Here is a 16,981-nt window from a genome sequence, read left to right on the forward strand (position 1 = left end):
CAGCAAAAATTCTTATATCTACTTACTAATTCATTTGCAATGTAAGGCCTTACAGAAACCCTGTCATGTTTTCCCTGTTTTTGTAGTACAAACGAAACAAGGTAAACAAATGGTAAACAAATGGAAAACAAATTGCGTGTTTATGCAAGTTTGTTGTCGTGTCAGCCACTATTGTGAGGAGCATTGTATTGTGCCTTTATCTTTTTGATTGCTATTGTGATATTTGCCTCTGTGGCTGGCAGGTTTTCTCAGCTGTGGCAGCTAAACATCGACCTTATGCACAAGTCTTTGTTCATCTATTGTAAACAAAGGATTTTTGTTGTTCCTCATTTCAAGTGCCCTTCCCCCAGCTACCTTTTGTCTCTGAAAGCCCTGGCTTGTTGTTAGAAGGCTTCAATTGGAGCCTGGCTGGCCTGCCCCCTCTCCTGCCTCAAAGCCAGTTGTAGATGAAAAATTTATGACTGTATGCCTATTTCATTTGAAGTGCTGCTGTTCTTCTGATGCTGCCCCCACTGATGGCGACTGTGTCTGCCGTCTTCATTCGACTTGCGCTTTTCCTCACAGTGGGAGTGCAAATCATGGAGAGAGGGCAGGATGGTGTCCATGGTTTTACTCTGCTTCACTGGTATTCACTAATCAACGACACATTTTTCTTGCCTGTGGGCAATTACAGGACATTGATTATCTGTTCTTAAAAGCCACTGACTGTAAACTAGGCCCACACAAATTCACATTGTACACAAATGTGTCTACATTATTTTCTATCTCATCTTATTTTTAAATTTAATAATAATTAAACAATTTCTCATTGTTGCTGGAGACAGCTGTGATGTTGCGTCTGACAATCTTGGGTTACGGACACTTGAAGAATTCCCTTTCATTTCAGTGGAAGATGTATGTAAACTGCAGAGGGATTATCCTCCTATGTCACACACTCAGCTAACGTATACTTTCTCCAGCTAAAAAAACATTTTTTTTTTATTATAATTTCAAATGTTGCACATATTGTCTATTGTGTAATCTTCAAAAAAGTGGTCTAATGATAATCACACCAATTCTAATGGCTGTGAACCATGATTTCTGCTGAGCGTGGGAAGGCTTAATCACCATGCAGTGACAATTACAACCTCTCCGCCAGGACTGAACATGTGGGTGTCTTCTCCTAAAACCTCTCCATCCCTGAGATCCTCAGTGACCTGAATTTTTTTTTTTTTTCACACACTTTGAATGGTTGTGAAATGCACAAATCGAGAAAATTATAAAACAATATGCTGAGGAGCAAATGAGTAACACAGTGTGGTACACCGACTGTAATATTATCATTCACAACCATGTTTATATTAGCAAAATAGGAGATTCCTCATTTTGTGAGACTTAACAGTGCACAGATGTAAAATAGTAAAAAATGGATCTCCTTAGCAGGAGGAGATGAGATAAAACAGTTTGTTTGCTTTTAAATTTGAACCACATAACATTTACTGAACACAGAAAATATTAATAATTTAGATTTGTCTAAAGGCTGTAGAAAAATTCCAGTGTTCAAAGACCTTGGCAAAGTCTGCTCTTATGCATCAAGTCACACTGGTTCCTAAGCAACAGGTAATTTCACAACACACAAGGCTGTATGTGCAGCAGCAGCAGCTTTTCATAGCAGGGTTTCAAGCCAATTTTAAGTCACATCCGATGGCAACCTTGAGCCACACAATACTGTCGAAAGCTCTGGTCAAAGCTGGGGGGGCCAATGTCACACTTGTCACTGGAATAATTAGTTGAGGACAATGAAGCAGCATTCATCTTCAGCAGCAATGTCCTCTTCAGCGCCACATAAATCAACATTCCCCCACGCAACCTGCGGTTTCCAGGCGCAGGCTCAGGTTGCTGAGTTTAAACAGATAAGATGAAAACCAACCCATCACAAAGTGGCTTTTAAGAAGATTCCCATCAGCTTTTAGACCCAACAAAACACTCAGCCAAAAGCCCACATCTGATTGAATTCAGGATACTGTAAATGGAGAAAATCCAAAAGATAGCAAGTTATTTCCTCTTGTTTGATCAAGGTCTCTAAAAACTACAGGGAAGGTGGACTAACATTTTGATAGTTTTGGTCTTTTTATGTATTTCTCGACTGTTCCCCATTCTAATAAGGGCAGTTATGACTGTCTGTACTGTTTCCCCTTACAAAAACAGTGATGTTGTGTGGTTGTATTTTATCTGTCAGAACTCACATAAATCTATTTCCTGCAATGGATTAATCCATCAAAGGTTCAGTTAATAAACACAAACAAGCCAATCAATACATACCAAGAAACCGATCCATACTGGACTTTTGGGGTCAATGGCAATACCGATATTAGGAAATGAAAAAGTTCAGATAGGGTTATATTGAGTGAAATGTGAATATCGAACACTTATAACAAAGATATGTAATGGACATAACAATACATTTTATTGTCCAAAAGGAAATCAGTGTATTGAAACAGTGACTGTACTGACTGGGAAGGTAATAATTAGAAATAACTGTAATTTGTTTTCTTATGCATTGTGTTCTGTCAAAGAAATTTTCACATCGACCAACATATATGCCGATTCCGATATATCTGTGATAAACCAATATCGACCAATAAAATCGGCCAATCAATAAATTGGTCAGCTCTAGGAATGACCTGATTCATGTTTCTTTAAGGTAAAACATTTTGACGTATATTAAAGCTACAAAAGTAAAAAAGTGACATTTGGAGGATTAAGTGACATTGAAAGCATTTACTGACATTTTATGGAAATATTTCTATTACTGTATGCAGCACAGTATTCAGTCATCTATGTCCCCACCACTTTTTGAAAGCATAATTTGGTTGAATGTTCTGAAAACTTGCTCCTACCACCAAGAACTATCGAATGACAACACTTTGAAAGATTTACTTATACAATAACAAAACATACAATGTAATGTAAAGGTGGGCTGGTGGAGAACCTGTGAGGGTGTGACGTAGTTCAAAATGTTGTAGGAAGTAGATCTTTGTAGAGTCTGTGAATGAGGAGTACCTGCATGTTATCTCAGCCAGCCACAGTAAATCACATGCTACAGGCAGTGAGTTATAATAGTCAGTGTAAAAGTGTCCAGATAAACTCAGGCTGCAACATAACAGTGATAGAAGGCTGTGTATTGTGTTCACTGCTGTGGAGGAAAGTTTGTCTCTGAGCGCCACCACAGCGTCTTGATACCATCCTCCATCAGCAGAACAGTCCGCACAACTCAGGCTAGCTAAAGAAATCTTTGCTCTCCCAACTACATGGCCAAAAAGCTGAGAGGCAACAATGTTATCAATATTTCAACTTTGTGAAGAAGTCGTGATTGGTTGAACATGACTTGTAAGCTCTTGTGAACTCTGTTTCTCTAACATTAAAAAAAAATATCCAGCACCAAAACACCAAGACAGTTTAACGTAATATCTTAAGATAAGGTGCATTTATTATCTTTAGCTTAGCTAACGTTAAAATGAATCCTTCAGTTGTTTCCATTTTAGGGTAGTGAAATTGGATATTTTTGTTGCTGGGATGACTGACATGCACTGGTGCCTTCTACAGTAGTTGTGACATGGTTCACCTGATGTGGTGTTGCATCTGTGGATGTGATGCGTGTGGATGATTGTTACTTGTGCCGTTGACATGGTTGTGCGTTTTCTGTTGAGTATTTTCATATAGTAAATTCTCTAGTATCCTAAGCTATGTCATGTTGATGCACCATTATACAATTTCTTTCCTGCCGTAGTTATCTACTGACCTCATACCGACCCCCCATTACATTGCTTAAAGTCTCGCACAAATGTTTTTTCCTTTATGCACCCACCACTTTTCAACACCATCCTGACACTAAAATGAATCTATTCATACACTGTTGTATGAAATAGGGGCAGAAAAATTATAGCCTCACCATTTCCTCTTATACCCAATAAACCTGAGCATGTGTTCATTTGAGATTCAACAAAAACTAAAGCTCTGCGCTGCTGCTGACAGACAACAACACATCATGAGCTCGGTCTCATGGGACTCCAGACAAGTCAATAATTCAGAGCTGGGAGAGAAATTTTTCTAAGGAGGCAGAAAGATAGTGGACAGTAAGAAAAAAAAAAAAAAAAGGTTAGATAGGGAGGCTAAGTCCTGTTTGCTGCTCCTGACCCAGAGCAATAACAAGTCAGCAGAGGCTTTCAGGGATTCCACCTGTCAATCAACAAGACACTCAGTGTGCGGAGTGGCTCGGGGAACAGTCAATATGGAGTACAGGAAAATAACTATTTTTCTTCCACTTTCTGTGGCTGGTGTTTCATCAGAGAAATATGTGTTATGTGAGATAACATGCGAGGGAATGAGACGGCTGCAGGTATAACAGCAGACGGAAGAACAGAGCAACGGAGCATTGATCGGGAGCGTAAATGCAAATCACTGCAGAAAATATTTGTATGAGCCGTAGTAAGCGGCTGATGACAGCATGAGTGATGATGTGTGTTATTAAACTGGCCAGTAGCATGTGTACAACTGACAACCACCATAACAAATGACATCGATAATGACAACTACAATGTCAGGTTTTCTGCACGACTGCCCAATTAAGGACAAAACACAACATCAACACAATAATGGACTGTATATGTTCTGATAAGTTGTGGACATAACACACTTGATTGTAATTGAAGAAGAAGCCTGGTCAGAAAATCATTCAGCTGTTGCTGTTTTGTATCTTGATTATTCTGTCTGAACCCAAAGCAGTCATTTTATGAGAAATACTATACAATTCTTTAATTATGTTTTCAGTCTCAACGATCCAGCAAAGCATGACTTACATCATACACGTCATGACTCTATCCAATAACTTACAATAAAATCACAACCTGATACCACATAATTAATGTTGTATTAAAGTCTGAACAAAGCTGCGTCTCTGCGATAGACAAAGCTTTTTCACTTTAAAGCAAACAGCCAAAGGTGTGTAATGTCTAAATGTTGCTGCCTGCTAAATGAAAGGAGGAGTCTTGCAGTGCTGTGCAGCTCTGCTCTCCAGAGAGAGAAATTCCCAGCAGGTATAAAGCAGATCTTTTGTCAGGATCAGGGCTCAGTTTGGAAAACAATGGCGCTTTGTAGAGATTTCTTTACTGCTCTGCATATGAAATGATGCCAAATGGCAAAATTACTGTGAATCTCTAAAATAATGAAAATAAAGTAATTCTGAAAATTACAACTATCAGTTTCTTTTCTTAAATGTCAATTAAAAATTTATTTCGGTGCACCTATACCCCATAAACATTGTTCTCGTTTTTTAAAGATTGTGTTATAATGTGTTATAATTGGCTACAATAACAACACTTCTGAACTGACTGTACCTTCAGGGTGTGTTAAGCAAACTGGCCCTGAAGTGCCGCTATCCTTCCCCCATATGTACATCACCTCCCATCTACTCACCGGGGCACGTACATGCAAATGACAGTCTGTTGCCATACTAATTAAGGTCTGGGTCATGCGAGAGAGAGCTGTGAGCTCAAAGAGGGTTTTTTTTATCATCCAATCATGCCGTGAGCCTCCCACTGGGGAAGGTAAGGGCCGTGATGTTATGAAAAGGGTTTCAGAAATCACCTTTGAAGAAGTATTTTAGGCACTCTCAATGGCGGAAAAAAAAAAAGGGACAAACCAGATGCGACATGACGGATTCTGCCCTGTCCATACCATGTCCACAGGGGGTTTCCTCAATGGCTTATCGTCAAACCTCTCCGGGAAACATGACTCACTTCCCCGTGGCAGTAATGCGGGGAATCGATACCATGATGTCACTGTGACAGCAGGTGGATATCAAAACCAATACTGATAATACATGAGGGAAATCAGAATTGCACATGCAGTAACACAATACTGGGCAGATGATTTCAAAAAGCACTACTGCTAAATGATTGCAATTTTTTTTTTTAAATATATGTGGAGAATTTATTAGGCTTAGCTGCAGTAATAACATCACATATTGCAACCAGCGCTGAATAGCACACACACTACCAATACAGTAAGCAGGACGTGACAGCAATTTTGCAAACTTGTCTTTAAGAATCACCAACATTTTTCAACTGATTCCCTGAAATCAGTTCAGATGACCTCAAACCATTTCAAAACAGATGGTTTTCAACACACATACTTTTCCTGTGTCAGACTGTTTACCAAAACCTTATGACTTCCCGGCATTCCTTCTCCGGAGTCGGATGAATACATGTGTCTTTGTTCACTCAGTGACATGTGGAGATCAGTCTCTTGTGCTAATGGAGTCCAGCATGAGTGATCTTTGCAGGGGACCTACACTGGGTGACGGCACTATAGTCTCAGGGGGGATTTACCAGCAGCTTCAAAGAACACCATGATCCCGGTTGTCTGGTCATTTTTGCTGAAGTGACTTTTACAAATCATCACACTGACCACTCCCCTTGTCTTCAAAGCAACCACTGCAATCAATTAACAGTGACTGGAACAAAAACCCCACTTTTCTCTTCATCTCAACCTTCTTATAAAGCAATTTACAATTTATGCAAAGAGGTCATAAATATACTGTGGTTAAAGAATTACATCACACCATAATAAAAGGCATTTAACTACAACATTACTCTTTTAGATCTCTATCTCTATCCGTTTCGGTAACACGTCTTGACTGCTGGTCAAAATCCTTCCACGGACAGGAAGTGAGGTAATAACAAACACTCATTCCTCTGTTATAATTACTTTTGTTATGAAGGGAAAACAGATGTGACTGCTTTTGGGCCCAATAAAAGCAACATGATCCTCAACATCAATGTTGAGGATCATGTTGCTTTTATTGGGCCCAAAAGCAGGATCAATCCTGTTAAGCTATGACACAATCATCTCAGACCTCATAATAATTGCTGTTGATGACTCACTGCCTGAATTCAGTCATACTGCTAGAAAAAAAAATCATCTGATATTGAAAAGTCTAAGCCATCTCATATTCATTTGTTGCCTGGCAGAAAAAAAAAAAGGTTGTGTTTACATTTACTTTATCAAAATTATTTATGAATTAATCTTTTATAAAATGATCAGGTCTACTGATTTCTCTGACCCTAAAATTCACAAAGGTAGGATGTATTGCAAAACTAGTAAAAACATGTATTGCATTATATTATGCAGGATTTTAATCCATTGCCTGTTATTTCAATCTACTGGTCATGTCAATTCTAATTCGAGACAATTTTTATTCCCAGAGCATCAAATACTGCTGATTTGTCAAAGTAATTGGTGTCAGAGAGTTGCACATTAGGTGCCTTTTGACATCTCAAACATACACACAAGGCACCCAACATGTTATGCACTGTGAAAAGCCAGTTTGAAGAAGTCATGTGGTGATTTACAAAGAGGGATAAAGTCCGTGTGAGGCGGAGATCAGGGGTGATTGGATGGGAGAAACCCAGGACAAAGTACAAGTCGACATGGATTTGTTTTTAGTAATGTAACGTACACTAAGACATACGCGGAAGTACTTATTTGAACCCAAACCACGATCTATTCCTAACCCTAATCACGTGTTTTTTTTGGTGTCTAAACGTAAAGCATCTTGTGCATCTATATGAGACACTAACAGCAGTATTTGACGCCCTGGAAACGAGAATGGGTTTGAAATTCATGATATCCAATTTCAGAATGGAGACACACCGAAATATAAAACTAGTTTAACCCGTGTGGATCGGTGTTCATACAATCTCTATTATAAAGGCAACATGTAGCCTGAGGAATATCTGAACACTGCAGAAATTCTCTCTGTGCCTTTAGTGCCTCGCAGGATATTCCCCACAGCTGCTGATAGCCGAGACAAGCTCTTGATTCAGCCTCATTCCAGCAGAGATGTGTGAAAGTCAAGCAACTCTGAACACACAGTGAGACGCGTCTGCAGCTTCAGACCATGAATACATTATTCATCAGAAAAATCTAACGCTTTACAGACCAGGAGGCTTCCTCTCTTATGAAAGGTGGTCAGACTCAGTCCCTGTGGCACAAAAGATGCTCTGCTGGAAGGCTCGCCAAATATCCAGACATGACTCTGGTGGTGGAAAAACATTCAAGACTTTGCTTATTTTTTTTTATTTTTTTTTTAATCTAATATTACGTTAAATGTGTCTGAATAAAGGCTGGTGCCCATTTCCATTTATAAGGCACACATGACGTCAGAGACAAAGAATTTAACCAGAAAACAATAAAGCACACCACAGTTCTCTAAACTGAAACACTACACACTCGCGTACACAACTCCAGGGTGCTCAGTGAATCAACCTTTTTCTGCCCTCAATTAACTCTTTTGGGAAAATGTGGCAGACCTCTCATTTTGATAGCGTTTACAGTCTGCATGCTGGGGTGAATTTTTCATTTCATAATTAAAATCTCTGAGATGTGAGAAATGCAAATTCGCCATCAGACTGAGACAGGATTTGTAACTTTAATGCGAAATCCCTATTAGTTGTAGGTTTTCTCTGATCAAATTCTATGTGTGAATCTTTTTTGCTACAAACTGTCATCCTTTTTCTTTATGTTATATGAGACATTTTGTTGGTTTTCATGGTTTTAAAAGAGAGCATTGAAGGCTAAATTGAGTTAATTTAGCTTTTGCACACATGTGATGAAATATCCTTCTTAAATGGCAAAGAACAAAATATGAACATATAAAGGAAATCCTGCGACTGGTTCTCGGAAAACAATCAAAGTTCGTGAAAACATGTCAGTAAGATTGAACTTTGTCCCTTCCAGATGTTTAGTTCATAAGATAACACTGCAAATTCAACAACAAGCCAATAATTCACTGCACACATGACCCAAATCAGCACACCATCAAAGCCTTTCAATTTATGCTGACACAGACCACCCAAACAACACACACACAACACACACACACACACACACACACACACACACACACACACACACACACACACACACACACACACACACACACACACACACACACACACACACACACACAGACAGACAGACACAATGACAAAATAGAGGCCATGGCAAGGACATCATCTATCACACTGACATGTACAACAGCCCAACTAAAACAGATATCAACACACTCACACAAACATATACACACCATCTCAAAGAGCAGTAAACACATGATAGGAGTAACAGATATAATCCTTACCCTATTTATGTAAAAGAAAACTGGTGTTTCACCCTTGTCCCTTCAACAGAGCACACAGTACATGCACTGAGTTACCAGTGTGATGTAGTGTAATGCAGTCCAATTCAACAGCCCTGCATTTAATTGGACCTTTGTGGTGCTAAAAATCGTCAGTTTTGGTGACACTGTGTCAGAGAACCAAACTGCTTAATTTCATATTTACCTGTAGTGCATTGTATTACAATACAATATTTTGTCTGTTCCCATTTACACACATGAAAAAAAGTGTTAGAGTAAACGTGTACCTAATAAACTGGTATTTCAGTTTAAGAGCACATATACACAGCTATAATATATAAATATCAAGTGCAAGGTGTCTTTTAAGTGTGTGTGCATTGTGTTTGCCGAGGTGTTCTCCACACGGTTATATAAGGAGGATTATTACACAGCGGCTCAGACGCGACCCTGTCTCCCCAGCATGAATTCACAGTGCATGTCAGGCAATTGCAGCAGGAACATGACAGACTGAGCGCTGCACACCGGCGTCTGTGGCCAAATGATCACAACCACTTTAATAACTACCAGGACGATTTTTACTTGTCACAGGCTCCTTAGATATAACGTCCCATTCTCAGCGCTCATAAACAGGGAAATAAATCTTTCACTCCCGGCATACTACAATAACAGAGATATATCAAGACAGAAACGACCTGTATGACTGAAACTGATTTTTTTTTCTTTCCCCTTATGGGCTGTTTGGGTTCAACATTAGATGTCCAAATGGAATATGGAGGCTCATCTACCACAAAACAGGATTATTAAAAGATATTTTGTGGGCAGAAAGTGTTTTGGATCAACTTTGTAAAATCAATTCCCACTCATCTCCACTGAAGCTAGTCTGAAGTTAAAATACTTTTTTTTTTTTTTTAATCAATCAATTTACAAATCCTTAATGGTTATTTTGACATGTGAACTCATTTTGTCGAAATTGGAATTACCAAATGGAAGATCAGAGTTGTGGAAGTTTCTGACGCCGCATAGTTCAGCTCTGAGTCCACGTTTGTTTTCTTTGTGTCACCCCTTCCACCCACCAGATGTCCTCAGCCTCTCAGTCCGATCACAGTGTCCTGTCTACCACGCCCACTTCACCTGCTCCCAGTTCCTCCATCACTGCGGGTAGGTGAGCAGTCCTTCTCCCTGCTTTCCTGACACCCCACCATCACAAGACACGAATGAATTATAATTATTTTTGTGAGGGCACTACATAGTTGGAAAAATTACACACAAGGAATTCTGACTCAACTACAACGGTAAGGAGTTCTAGTTCAATTTAGGATAGACACTATTTTTGTGAAGACACTAAAAATTTTAAGTAATTATATTTCAGTGCCAACAAATACACAATTAACCAGCCTGACTAAGAGCTTAAACGATCCGTTGCTTTTGAGTTTTAACCGTCCAGCCATTGATTTCTACATCTGGATCCATAATTGAGACTTGGCTAATACTAACAAACTCAGTGTGTGAGGGTTGCTGATGACACAGTAAGTATTGAACAAATATTAATGTATTACCGTAAACCGGATGTAGTGAGAGCATATCACAAAACTTTGTTGCCGTTTTGCCCCCAGTGGCCACATCCAGTACTACAATAAAAAAAACTATTTCCCCATACCCCACCACTAGAAAAGAAATACAACACCTGAAACTACAAACAACTTTAATTATTACATGTTTTTTTTTTTAAACCAGTTTCATATTTACAAACCTCTCCCAGCGTAAAAAAATATTTTTCCATGTGTGTGCCGGCATAGAAAAGGGATTTTTTTTTTTTTTTAATGAGTGTGCCGTCATCCTAATATAAAGTTGTGGGAATGTGCAGACAGGGCCAACGGAAGTAATCATGATGCACACTCAAGTGAACGGGCAGCACTTTAGAGTTCCATATTTAAATCTAATTATACAATCCAAGGAGCAGAGCTAACTTTAGCAAGCTAGGCTAACTAGCCTCTGCATCTGAGTGTAAGCTTGAAAGTAAGCGGCAATCAACTGTGATGTCGCTGACTGGTTTGTGAACTGTAGATCCATCCCACCCTGGACACCCGCTGTTCCAGCTCCTCCCCTCTGGTAGGAGCTACAGATCACTGCGCCCAAAACCACCAGGAACAAGAACAGTTTTTATCCGCAGGCCGTCACTCTGTTAAACACTTAATATCTTCAATATGACTGGACCTTTTTGCACTATACCCAGCTCCATCAACATCATTTGCACTAGGTGTAATTGCACCATTGTTTCAGGTGTATATATGTATATATTTCTTTCTTTCTTTCTTTCTTTCTTAGCTGTATATACATGTATTTATATGTCTATTTATGTCTGTCTGTTTTTTGCACACTGAGAGCCAAAGTTATAACGGGAGTCAAATTCCTTGTATGCGTTAACATACCTGGCCAATAAAGCTGATTCTGATTCTGAAGCCTCAAGTTTGGCATTTTGGCCATCACCATCGTGCTCTTTTGGAGCCATAAGAGACCACATTTGGACGAGCTAGAGAGGATCAAGTGGTGGATCTGACTCGACCTCCGAGGACACTATGCCCTTACACGTATAGCGGAAACATTGACTGCACCACAGGCCTGTCTATCAAATAGACATGTCCCCTAAAATACTGCTTTTTGAGGCCTAATATGTAATTGGTAATGGGATTATTTTCAGATGGACCGCTAGAAAACTGATCAGAAGGATTGGCTTTAGCAAACTACATCAGAATGATAAGTGGAAAAAATGTATTCCTTCTGTATTTCATGAGAGAAGTTGAATGGGAGTCTATGGAGCCAGAGCCTCTTTAGAGCCAACCCAAAGCCGCTCAGTGGCTTTGCAGTTTAAAGCACTTCCACATTGGCCTCACTTTTCAGACCTGGAACCTACGTCCACTTTTATATATAGTCCATGCTTGACAGGAAAGCTTGCCAGCTTCCAAAGTAAATACAAATTTCAAGATGGGTCTAACAAAATGTTAAACTAGTGAAGGGTATATCTTCAATCTCCAACAGTGATTCAGATATGTGATTGGTTAAAAAAGGAGAAAATAATGTTTTGAATAAACATTTGTAGACTAGGCTGTGATGCAGAGGTGCATCATGAGACATTTATATATATTTTTTTATTATTATTTTTTTTACTTAGTGTATATTATATATTTCAAAATGAAAAAGTATGCTCAAAAGCTGACTGTTTACATTCCCTTACACAAAACTGAGGAGAAGTGAAATTTCAGTTTGACCTTCAATTATATTATTTATAAAACATCCAGCCATGACCAAAAGTGTAAATTATTAATCAAACATTATGATGTAAATTCAAGCAGTCTAAACCAAGCCAAATGTCAGGTATCTGGGGGTAGTGTGTGAGGGGGAAGAGGGTGTTGGAAAATGCTCACACTGACTTCATTTTTCTGAAATTTACAATTGGCCGACCCGGTTTAGCTTCATTGCAGCTGTCAACAGAGATAAGCAGTTCTTTCATGTCTGCTCAAATGTACGTTTTTCCACCTCGAACATGCACAAATCCAATTATGTTCTAATTGAGTGTTACAAGGCTCATTGATTATGACAGAGGCAGTGCAGCAGACTGAGCGGGAGAAAAATACCCCAAGTAATTAGGCTCGCTGCACCCAGGAGACCTTCAGAAGCCATGATTTAATATTGAGGCAATATTTCTCACTATTACTCAATTTGAATTGACTTTGCCCACAATGAAATGTTGGTATTCATGGACCACAGAATACAGAATAAAAGAATAACCCAAATAAAAGTTGAATAAGAAATATGTACATAACAGATTCTCTTCATAAAGTTGAAATGTTCTGCTTGTGGTCTGCCTCTATATAGGGACAGCTGTGATAGCAGATATTTAACTTAGTTGCATGTTTTCTAAAAGAAAGGCTGAGGTCATCGAGTTAATAATTATGATACTTTTTCTCATACTGTGATTACTTTTTTCCTCAATAGCCATTTTGAGTTAGTGTTCAATTTTAAGAAAACACTGAAATGCTGAGAAATGCCATTAAGAGAAGTAACTACTCACCATCTTGTATGTAGTGTTCACAAGAAGGTCATCTTCGCCTCGTGTGCATGTAAGAACAAGCCTGAATTCACTGGAGACGTCAGTGTCAGGAAGCTAGACAGGAGAGGAATAACAGTTATTTATGTTAACTGAGGGGAAGAGATTTGTTGCTCCTTGGTTTGGAAAAGGAGAAGGCGAGATATGTCTCTGGTGTTGTTCTATCCCCAGAATTGGAGTATTTTTTTTTTTTTAATAGAACCAAATTCATCTTTTCTCTGTAAAAACAGGTCAGACTTCATGACGAAACAGTGTTCACCGGCTGTCCTTATCACGTCAAATAAAGCACACTGACAAAAGCCAGAATGTGACGGTTTTGACAGAAATCATCTCCCTGATCAACAAGTAAGTTGATAAGTTTGCCAAAAAGTCCTTCAGGGGTTTTGACATCAACCTATTTATTATAGCCTCACACAATCAGAATCATCAGGGCACTTGTTCAAACAAAACCTAATCATTTGGAAATAATAAAACTCTATTGTACACTGTGAGCTGACTTTACTGAGAGTAGAGACCCACATAAAAATCACCCACGCTGGTCTGCACAATGTTATAAGTGCCTAGTCTGACAGATGTTTCCAACACAAAGTTGTTGTCTTTACTAGATGAACTTCACGGTCGCCACCTCAGCGTCATTCCCATCCAGCTCCAATAAATCTGCTGTAAAATTGGAAATACGTTTACGAGATACACAGTATATTGTATGTTGATGCAACTATGACAGGAGCAATTTCCTCTTTGGTCTAAAATGTCAACAGAGGAAAAAAAAACAAAAAAAACAAAGTTGTCACAAAGGTCAATTAGTATACATAAGACACATACACAAATACTTAAAATATCAAATTCAACCAAAATGCTGATCCAAGTGACAAAACATTTAGCATCATTTGCTTGGAATTGTATTAATGATATTTTGCAAAACCATAACTTGAACTTGTCCACATTTGTCACCTCTATGTTTTGCAACAGGTTTTTGCTCAGTTTGCATGCAGCAGCACTTTTATGATGCCTTCACCACAACAAGATAGAGACGGTCCGAAGTCCCAATTTCACACTGCATGAGGTGTCCAGAAAAAAGAAAAGAAAAGTTTCACTTGAGATCATTTTTATGTTTTATACATTTATATAACTTCTCCAGGGTGTGTACAGTGAGGAGGCAGTCATTTAAAGTTATCCAAACTCAGAGACAGACAGCACAAGATTAACACAAGGTAAGATCCTCATTATTTCATTGTATGGGGCTTTATGTAGACATATCTGGAGTGATATCTTGGGAACATTTAGTGCCACACAGGGATGCACAAAATCGACCTCTTACACCTTACTGACAAAGTGCGTTTCCAGCTTGGACCGAACCTCCAGGCCTCCCTGGCCCTGCAGCGTACTAACATGTGGTTGGTAAGTAGGTTAGGTTAGGTAGTTACTTTATTAATCCCCGAGGGGAAAACAAATTTCGCTACAGCAGCATACAGGAAAGCAATAAAATAATACTAAAATAATAAAAAGCAATAAAATAACAGTAAAAAAAAAAAAAAAAAAAAAAAAAAAAGTAGCTTAACGCATCCAAGTTTAGACACCACAGCAGGTGATACAAAAACGCTCAGAATGGAGCAATCACCAGCTGTGAACCTTTCTAGTCAGTCCTGCCATTAAGAGCCGCACGTATAAGTCTAATAATGTAAAAGTACACAACACAAGGCAAATTGAAATAGTCATGGAAAAGTCGCTAGCTTTGATAGTCCAGTGCGTACATGCGACACACAGGCTCAGGTGACCAAGTTACCTGTTGTGGCTCTCAGGCCGAATAAAGTGTCTTTGTTCACAAGATCGAGCTCCACTTCAAAGCTCTGAAATGTGTCCGTGATGTCCTGTTTGAAATCTAAGCTTGGTGGCTGCAGCTGCTCCTCACAGACGAGCATGCGCTGCTGTGGGAAGCACGACAAACAATGACTGTCTGCTGCGCCGCGCTGTAATGTTTTCAACGGTGGATCATGGAAATAAGGTGGCATTTAATACAAGTCCCAGACTGATAATATTATGGACATTATAGTCATTATGAAGAGTTAAATCATCTTCATCCAAACTGACAGTGTTCAGCAGCACTAATGGTCATAGAGGGTTCAAGCAAATTCAGTACAAACTGTTAACTTTTACAGGTAAGGTAGGCATTCAAAACATAAAACGTATTTCTTAAAATACTTTTTTTAAATATCTGTAAATATATGTATATTTGTCTAGTGAAGGATTGCAGTGACATCTTGGGATCTGAAGGTATTTTCTAAATGATTCTGAGGTTGAATTAGTTTCCGAATGCTTAACTTGTCTCTGTTGACATTGTTAAAAATGGATTTGTAAATCAGTAATTGAATTATGTTTGTTTTCACAAGGCTCACGCTTAACATAGTTCCTACCAAAATGCTTCTGAGCAACTTCCTAAAGCTGATATAAGTGAACTGTCTTGCCCAATCAAACTGCCTTTCTGTGATGTAACTGTTCAAAGCATTCTTTGTTCAGTGACCCCTTTATTTGCCGGGCTGCTTTTTCTTCAAGAGCACATTTGATTTTGCGCCTTACCATGCTTGAGAAACCCTATTTTCTCAAGAGTGTTAGAAGGGAAATGCCGTTGCGTTTTAAAGTTGTGTGACTATAATCTTGGCATAATGAGTGTACGCTGACATGGAGGCAGTGTTGCAGAACTGACTTAGTGTCAGCCAGCTGCACCTGCATGCAGGAATAAAGCTCTTCATACATATCGCACAGGATATATACAGCCTTTTGTATATGTAGTGGTGCATATAAACATAGAAATGTAGTTCACCGCTGCTTTGTTCCTAGCTGCAGAAAGAAAATAACTGAAGCTAGGGTGTTGCCATGACTCTTGACCTCAGCCTGTCTTTGTAACACTCGCATGCTTGAGCTGTATTATGTTAGAAGGTCTTTGTGATTTTGTATCAACCTGAAATTCAGTTGGAAGGACCCACTGCCCAAATTGTCACCTAAAAACCAAATAATACTATCCCTGTAGCATTGTTCTTTTCAGTGCTCTTCAAGCAGTTTATCAGAAGAAACTACTGGAAACTAAAGAACACTTTTTAGGAGAAATAAGAGGCAACTGAACAGATAGTGGGGAAAAAGATAAAACAACTAGGTTACAAAAAGACACAAAAAGTAGTTAAAACTGAGATGTGGGTGTAACAAACCCCCATAAATGTGGTGGGACAGACAAATGTTTTGAACCTGTGCTGCTGGAGTCAGACAGTATTTAATATGTAACAGAGATTTGTCTTGACTCAGGAGTCCGACAGTCACTGAGGACAAGGCCCAACCTGGTGTGACGACATGAACCAGGTCACACTGTCATTTGAAATATAAGATATATAAATACACTAAATTATATTTATATATACTTCAACTACAAACTATATTGATTCATTGTTCATATGTTTTGGGACGTGACAAACAAATGGCAGAAGTGTGTAAAAGTAGTCACTACATTGACATCTTCAAATTTCTTGTTTTATCAGGCCAACAGTTCAAAACCCAACTATTTTCAATGTCAAACAAAATTTGCAATAGACTTTTTTTCGCAATGGATTTTTGACAGAAAGGGATGCGACAGTTTCAACATTGTGCAATAGTTGAATTTATTGTCTAACACACATTTGAGGTATTCTGAAGTCTACTCTTCATTATCATTGTAA

General features: G+C 38.8%; 1 protein-coding gene across 2 annotated transcripts in view; it reads right to left on the reverse strand.

The window, feature by feature from the left end:
• The window catches only part of ccdc33 (coiled-coil domain containing 33), a 46,004-nt gene extending 31,947 nt beyond the window's left edge, over positions 1-14,057 (reverse strand). For both annotated transcript variants that reach the window (XM_069708720.1, XM_069708721.1), the window contains exon 1: positions 13,245-14,057. The gene's annotated coding sequence lies outside the window, so the exon portion shown is untranslated. The remainder of the gene's footprint in view (positions 1-13,244) is intronic.
• Positions 14,058-16,981: the final 2,924 nt, after the last annotated feature.

The sequence above is a fragment of the Brachyistius frenatus genome, unplaced genomic scaffold (genome assembly GCF_029030835.1).
Source record: "Brachyistius frenatus isolate BFR_SWC_R1_liver_20210118 unplaced genomic scaffold, ASM2903083v1 Contig_77, whole genome shotgun sequence".
Lineage (NCBI taxonomy): Eukaryota > Metazoa > Chordata > Actinopteri > Embiotocidae > Brachyistius > Brachyistius frenatus.